The 8,389-nt window shown below is 36.6% G+C and overlaps 1 non-coding gene across 1 annotated transcript; it reads left to right on the top strand.

The window, feature by feature from the left end:
- Positions 1 to 8,019: 8,019 nt before the first annotated feature.
- On the top strand, positions 8,020 to 8,126 carry LOC120068728 (small nucleolar RNA R71). The gene has a single exon (XR_005479352.1). It is a non-coding gene; the product is annotated as a small nucleolar RNA R71 (small nucleolar RNA).
- The last annotated feature ends 263 nt before the right edge of the window (positions 8,127 to 8,389 follow it).

Below are 8,389 nucleotides of genomic sequence, written 5' to 3' on the forward strand. Positions count from 1 at the left end.
ACGATGGCAAAAATAAAATGCCTAAACAATAGGCCCTTACATTGACCAAATCAACACAAAATTTTACAATCTATGGTGCCAATAAATAAAATTATCTATCAAGAAATACCTATACATTTTCAAGCAAAATACAAAAGAATAACCCACCTCATGAACTGATTTTTGTTTCAAAAAAACAAAAAATCAAAATGCAAGAAAAAATTGACTTTGATACCAATTGAAGGAATTACGTGGGAAATGCCTTACATTTAGACATTCGATTTTTATGGAAACAAAAATAGTAAAATGAAACATGCATCTGTAGGATAAACATTCAACAAAATAATAAGCATGCTATAAAAGAGGAATAAGAGAAGAAATCAAAACTCACCTTTGTTGATTCTTCTAGCTTTCCTCTTCCACCGTTATCAACGACTTCGAACTTCTCCAATGAAGAAAGACATCACCAACAAAGTTACCTTGCTATTCTCTATGGTTCTAAAGAACTTGGATGAGTGGTCTTTAAGAACTTTTAAGGAGGAAAATGGTAGAGAATTTTTAGAGAGAAGGTGGAGGCTAGGTTTTTCTTTTGTGTAATCAAACCCCTTTTCTTTTTCCCTTAATTGGCTATAAGGATATATTTATATAGAAAAGAGTTGACCCTTTCTCCAAGTATTTCCCTTTATACCCTTTGTGCTAATTAATTAAATAACTCTTATTTGATTAATTGACACATTAATTAAATGACCATATATTAAATCCTATTTAATATATATTTAATTAATTATCATAAAGATCATATATTTATACTATGGAGTTAATTAACCATTAATTAATCAATTAACTTATATTTAATATGGAGTTAATTAACCATTAATTAATCAATCCGATTACATTTAATATGGAGTTAATTAACATATAAATATCACATATTTATATGTATACATCTTTTTATGAATCTAATTCATATAAATCTAATATTTGAATCTTATTCAAATATATCTCTCTTACATAATTTGGATTATAGATCATATCTATAATTAACCATTATACATTAATCTTATTAATATAAAGTTCTCTCATTTGATTTGAACAATTTAAATCATTCCTTATTACTATCCTTTAGTGGGCTAACAAGGGGACCTTATGGACCTACAGATTAGAAGCTCCAATGATATGAGATTAATTAATTAAACTTCTTTAATTCAATTAATCAATATTCATTAACTACTGATCACTCCACTAAAGATTGATAGCTGAACTTTTCGCACTGTAGATATATTTTTTTGTCCATGGATATAACTAATCAACAAAGCGATGACTCTTCATAAATGCTCATAACTACAGATGGGTCAAAATACTGTTTTACCCTTGCAATTACATCTAATTCCTTAAGTACCACTAAATCCTTTAATGAACAAACAGTTTATAGTCCAACTATAAATTAACACCACTCGAGCCAGTGAGAGGTGGAGGCCTCATTATTCAATACCCCAAACTAGCTATTAAGGGAGTAATTTATCTACTTTACCGAGGAATGGGAAGGAGTGAATTCCATCTTGTGTAGTTGTGTTCACAGGTCCCTAATAAAAAAAATCTCTAAAATGGTAGGCTTATTAATTCGGCTACCATGGCCACTCTCACCCATACAGATCAAAGGACTGTCGTCATAACAAGAGTTTACAACTCACTTAGGATTAAGGTCAAATCTCCTATGATCATCCTAGTGAAATATTAGTTTATTCAAGTAATGGTGTTATAAAGATAAACTAATTATTTTGTGGTCCAGTCTATGTATAAACTCTTTTATATAGGATACCCCCACTCACATGTCTTTACATGAATAATATGGTTCATATTGTTTGTAATAGTTATATCTCATGTAACAATTACAAAGTAGGTCGTATTTGCAGTGTTAAGAAGATAAAACACCCAACCTTCATCCATTTATTGTAGATTTTTTAGGTTATTTCTTGAACATGAACCACCTGTATGTCAACCACACACTATTTAAGTGACATCATATAACCTTGGATCTTAGTTTATTAAATTGAATTAATGTTGTGTAAATTTCAAATAAAATACCTATGATTTTATTAGATAAATAATTTGTGTTAACAAAACTACAAACCACAAAATACACTAAGACATCAACCCCAACAATCTCCCACTTGTCCAAAGCTAATGGAATGTATCAAAATACAATAAAGACGAGTGGGAAAGTAAAGTATCAATATACAATATAAAGTAAAGTATCAATATAAAATACAATAAACTAAGGCCTATAATATACCCAATAAAATCTCCCACTTACCCTAGCATAGACGACTCATATCTCGTAGACCCAGACCCTCTAGTTGACTCTAAAAAACTTTAGCTATTAGAGCCTTTGTAAATGGATCAGTAATATTGTGCTCCGAGGCAATCTTTGTGATGATCACATCTCCCCGTTGCACAATCTCTCTAATAAGATGATACTTGCGCTCTATATGCTTTCCACGTTTATGGCTATGAGGCTCCTTGGAGTTTGTCACAACACCACTGTTATCATATTAAAGTGTGATCGACAAGGACATATTTGGAACAACTTCCAAATTTGTGAGAAATTTTCTGAGCTAAACGACTTCTTTAGTAGCTTCACAGGCAGCTACATACTCAGCCTCCATGGTGGAATCTGTAATACAACCTTGCTTAATGTTGCGCCATACTATAACTCCTCCATTCAGAGTGAACACTGATCTTGATGTGAATTTCCTCGAATCCTTATCAGTCTGAAAATCAGAGTCAGTGTATTATGTAAAGATCAAATCCTCAGCATCATACACAAGTATGTAGTTTCTCGTTCGCCTAAGATACTTGAGAATAACTTTAACTGTTGTCTAGCGATCAAATCCTAGATTGGATTGATATCTATTGACTACTCCCACTGCATGACAGATGTCCGGTATAGTACATAACATGGCATACATAAGGCTACCCACTACAGATGCATAGGGAATCTGTCTCATCTTCTCAACCTCTTAAGACACTGTTCCTTAGACAAGATATTTCCATGTCTGAAAGGTAACAAACCCTTGTTGGAATTTTGCATCGAATATTTGACAAGCACTTTGTCAATATAAGATGCTCGAGACAAGGCTAGTGATTTGTTCTTTTGATCTCTTATAATTGGCTACCTAGAACACATTGTGTTTCACCCAAATTTTTCACTTGGAATTAAGCAGCTAGCCATTATTTAATGGTTGTCAGGTAACCTACATATTTCCCAATGAGTAGGATATCATCCACATACAACACAAGAAAGCTACTGAACTGTTAATGATCTTTTTATAAACACAAGACTCATCAACATTTTGATCAAAGCTTTAAGATTTGACTTCAACATCAAACCTTTTATTCCAAGATCAAGATGCTTATTTCAACCCAAAAATGGATCGATTAAGCTTGCAAACTGATGCATTATTTTATGTGATGAAATTATGGAATGAGATGCGGTGATGGAAATGCATTGAGCAACGAGTTTTCTCAGTGTAATCCAAGTATAAACCCCACTGAGTTTCCTGGTAAGTCCAGGGTCGAACTCAGGGACTTGGGAAAACAATATGCGGAGGTAATTTCTCAGAAGACTTTGCGGTAACCAAGAAATTAAATAGTTTTTTTGGGTTTTTGTTTACGGTAATAAAATAAATAAATGCGACGGATTTGAGAAAGGTTGATTATGTGGAGGAACGGGTTGAGAAGGTCTTTAGCTAGCGTTTCCTGGGAATGCGTCAGACTATGCAATCATGCTACACTTATGCAACAGCAAATCATTTTTCAATGCAAATGCGGTGCTCCAAGTCTAGGATGCATGTGTTGAGTGCAACGATGTCCATAGAGCTTATTCCTAAGTCTCTACTCTTTTTCTATGCGATGATGCAAAATGCATACAAGGATAAGATGACTGCACACAATCATATCCTATCTCTAGGATGCATGCGATGCGTTAATAGCAAACAGTGCTTATTCCTAAGCTCATATCTCTTGACTATGCATTATAATCTGACTCTTCCGAGCCTAGATTCTAACATGACGTTTCCAAGCCTAGATCTTATCCTTAGACTACCCTCCCGAGTCTCTCTAATGGATGAATGAAGAATACATAATACAAGATAATCGTATAGAGTGAATATCCCCAGTTAAGCTAGCTAAGTACTTCTCAACCCATTCGACAGATTTAGCTACTCATGCGTGAAGAACAAAGAGTGAACATATATAAAGAAGTAAATTCCATTTCTATAAATAAGTTTGAGAACAAAATGACAATGAAAGTTAAGGATAGAGAGCCCGATGGCAATCCCTTGCTTCCCAAGGCCTTTACACTGTCAAGTCTATTCTGTTCAAAAGATATTCCTACTTCCGCAGGAGCTGACCCTCTCTCTGATCTTGAAGCTTCCAACACTCTCCCAAGTTCACCGGAAAGATCTATCGGCACAATCTCGCTTCTCTCGCTTCCGCCTTAAAATAAAAGAAAATCTAAGAACAAGGCTAAACTATTTAAGGGAAAATTCTCTAACTTTTCAAACTTGCTGAACTAGCTGAACCCTTTTTCTGAAGGTTGCCTTCGGTATTTATAAAGCTTCGGGGTGAAAGACAGCTTCTCTCTTATGATTGCACAGATGAGATGACTTTAATTCTCTAACTGATGCGCCGAATATTTGTCACCGAAAAGCTGAGTGTACTTGTTATCGTTAGCGGCTCGTCAACTTAATTCAGATTCGACCGTCATCAGCTTTCTGTCCCATCGTGATTAATTATGCTTTTCACCCAGATGCGCCTACCAAGTTGTGCCGGCTCTATGCGTCAATCCTTCTTGATCAGATGTTTGCGAGCACAAATCATCACAAAGCCTTGTGGTAACGCTTGAGACACTAATCTCATTCGATCTGCTCTTCATGCACTCGTCCGTTGATTTCTTGTGATCGCGCTTTCCGCCTTACGTCAACGCATATTCTGCATAAAAATACAAAAGTTAACTATTTCTATACGATGGATGCATGCGATCGCAATGTTATAAACTTAATGCTTTTTGGACGCCATCTAACATATTTTATCAACGCAACCCTTCATTGTTTAATAACTTAGCACTATAATAACGTGAATGTCTGCCCGTTATACACCCCCAAATTTAAACAATGCTTGTCCTCAAGCATAAGCTAAAGATTTCCTTTAGAAAATCGACCGCAATCTCTTTTCCTAGATTCCTCAAGGGTACTCCATTCAAATCCTATACACCAAAATTTCCTTAATTCTTATTCAAGTCTCTTCTTAAAATATTTCTAAGACCTAGGGACCGCAAGCTTAACCTTCAAAAAGACTTTACTAGATTCTAGAACATCGCACGATTTATTCAAAAAAAAAAATTTCACTGGGGTGTCAAATGATTTTTATCCTTGCATATTTTTTTACATTATTATTTTTTTTCTCCCTGACATTGCGCTGATCCAAGTGCCTCGCTTTCGTTTTGGCTTGCCTCCACGTGTGTAATGCGGACATCCAACTACGAGCAAGGTGCTCTTTCTTAGACTAAACTCATACCTACTTGGCAGTGGAGTTACAGTCATTTATTTATGCGTTGATCCTGGTGACTTACTTTCGTTTTGGCTTTCCCCCACGTGTGTCATGCGGACATCCAACTATGGGTATGTGCCCTTCACAACTTAACTCTTATCAACATGAATTTTCCCATTGCGTTGACAGTGGAGTTGTTATTCTCAAAATTTTCCTCTTCATTTTTTTAGAAAGCTAAAAAAAATAGCAAGGTCGAAAATAATACCTCACCCCCAAATTTAAAATGCGACAATGTCCTTATTGCCAAAAGATTGAAAGAAGTCATGTGATGTTCTTAGGAAGTTTGGTAAAGGGTCAATTTGAAAGAAAGCTAGCAGACCACTAACTTTTAGAAATATTTCATGAGGTGACTTTTCTAAGATTAAGTGGACTCTAGTGTATATGAAAAAATAGAAGATGCGTTTCATAATTGAAATCATAATTGGCAAAAAGAAAGCATGCAGTGACTTACTAAATTTATCGATGTTAAATGATTGTGATAATCAAAGAGGATGCGATAATAAAACTTTCAAAATTAAAATGTGATGCGATAGTGCAGAATTTGGAATAAAGTGAAGGAAAAATACAACCCCCAAATTTGCTCTGTCGCCTGCATGGTTTGTTGACACATCTTGCTTTGTGGCGATCTTCTTCTTTTGGATTGCGATGACGGAATAAAGTAGTTGTTTCTTTGTATGGCGCCTCCGCAATCGTGTACCTTGATCGTTTGCAAAAAAAAAAACATTGAGAGGGTTAAATGATTTTAAACAAAACAAAATCTTTTTCCACAATTATATATATATATATATATATATATATATATAAATGCAGATAGATAAACAATAACAACAAAGTGATGAAAGTTCATGAAGTATTGATGTAGAGAAAGGATATTCAAAAGAGTTGCATCCTTGATGAGGTTGAGTCATATATTAATTCAGGAATTGCTTATTCCAAGCTGGGATTTTCATGTTCATGATGGCTTTTTCTTCTTTTCTTTGTCCTCTGGGATCTCTACTGCCTTAATCCGGAGCTTTTCCTCGTTAATGTTCATCACAACCTCCCCCTTGCGCACCTCAATTTGAGCGCGACTGGTCGAAAGGAATGGTCGTCCCAATATGATGGGTGCATCTTCGTCCGCTTTATAATCCAAAATGAGGAAGTCTGCCGGCAAGATGAATTTATCAATTGAGATTACGACATTTTTCAGCTCTTCTTCAGGATGTATTCGGGATCTGTTCGTAAGTAGGAGAGTCTCTGTCGTGGACGTGAGTGTGCTAATACTCAATCGTTTGAAGATTGATAACGGCATTATGTTTATACTTGCCCCAAGATCACATAGTGCTTGGCCATTATAGACCCCTCCAATGAAGCATGGTATCGTGAAGATTCCTGGGTCGCACATTTTTTGTGGGATCATAGCATTTTGCGTTATTGCCACTGTTGTGATCTTGTCCTCGTCATTTTGCTTCTCTTTTATTCTTTGCGGTGCTGGTGGTAACTGGACTTCTTCTGTCTTATGTTCTGAAGGCTTGAAGGTGGACGCAACTTCGAGGTTCATTTCCTTGGGCTTTTCCAAATTATAAGTCAACGGGTCCTCGGTTGTCACCATATTCAAGTTCGTCGCGATGGGCTCCTCCCCTACATCCGCAGTCATTTTGTCGCTTAGCAAGGAGATCGCTAAGCATTGTTCCTTCCTGGTACCCCCAGCATTGCGAGGAAGCTCAGTTGAGCTCTTCAACGTTCCTTGCGGTCTATTTTTTAGCTCACCTACAATTTGTCCCAGCTGAATTTTGAGATTTCGAATGGACGTTGCTTGATTTTGAAGCATTGTCGTTTTTCTCAATGTACTGCTTCAACAAGCTCTCTAAGGACGAAGATTGCGGTGTTTGCAAGATGCTAGCTTGGTTATGTGTTGGACTGTTGTTTTGCGGGAAAAATCCGGGTGATTCTTCTTTTTGCACCACTGGTTGAAAGCTTTATTGTCGATTTTTCACGCAAAATTTGGGTGGTTTCTCCATCTGTGGTTATACGTATCGGAATAGGGGTTGTTTTTTATGAAGCGCACTGACTGCAGATTTTTTGGGCATTCTTCCATCGAATGAGCATCTCTACAGATGACACAACTTACGGTCGTTTGAGCAATTGCGTTGATTTTCCCTTTCTTCGCTCCCATGCTGTTAATTGCGATGCCTTGTATCAAACTTATCATCACAGTCATTTGATTTTGAAGGGATGAGATGGCCCCGTTGTTTACGTCACTGTCTTTAATTCTTAATCTCTGATCGTTTTCTCGCCAATCCTCGTGATTTTTAGAGATGTGATCCAGTATACTCTTGGCCTTCTCATATGTTTTGTCAAGCAGACCACCAACTGTTGCCGCGTTGGCAGCAGTCTGTGAAGCAGGGTTCAGTCATTGGTAAAAAAATCTCCATCTGCAGACAGTCTGGTAAGCCATTATGTGGACAGTATTTTACTAGCCTCTTGAAACTTACCCAGGCATCGCTGAGCAATTCGTCATCTTCTTGTTCAAAATTTGTTATTAATTTCCTTCTCCTGGAATTCTCAGTTGGTGGGAAATATTTCTTCATAAACTTTTCGATGACTTGTTCCCACGAGGTTATCTCTCCTGGTTCGAGAGAATATGCCCATTTTCTTACCTGATCACACAAAGAAAATGGAAACAAAGTTAGTTGAACTTCTTCGGTAGAGATATTCGGGAACACAAAAATGTTGCAGATTTCTATGAAGCTCCGAAGGTGGGCGTGCGGGTCTTCGCCACGCCTCCCTTCAAACTGCCCAGTAGCCTGGATCATCTGTA

Source organism: Benincasa hispida, chromosome 12, assembly GCF_027475165.1.
Source record: "Benincasa hispida cultivar pf3 chromosome 12, pf3_genome.v1.1, whole genome shotgun sequence".
Taxonomy (NCBI): domain Eukaryota; kingdom Viridiplantae; phylum Streptophyta; class Magnoliopsida; order Cucurbitales; family Cucurbitaceae; genus Benincasa; species Benincasa hispida.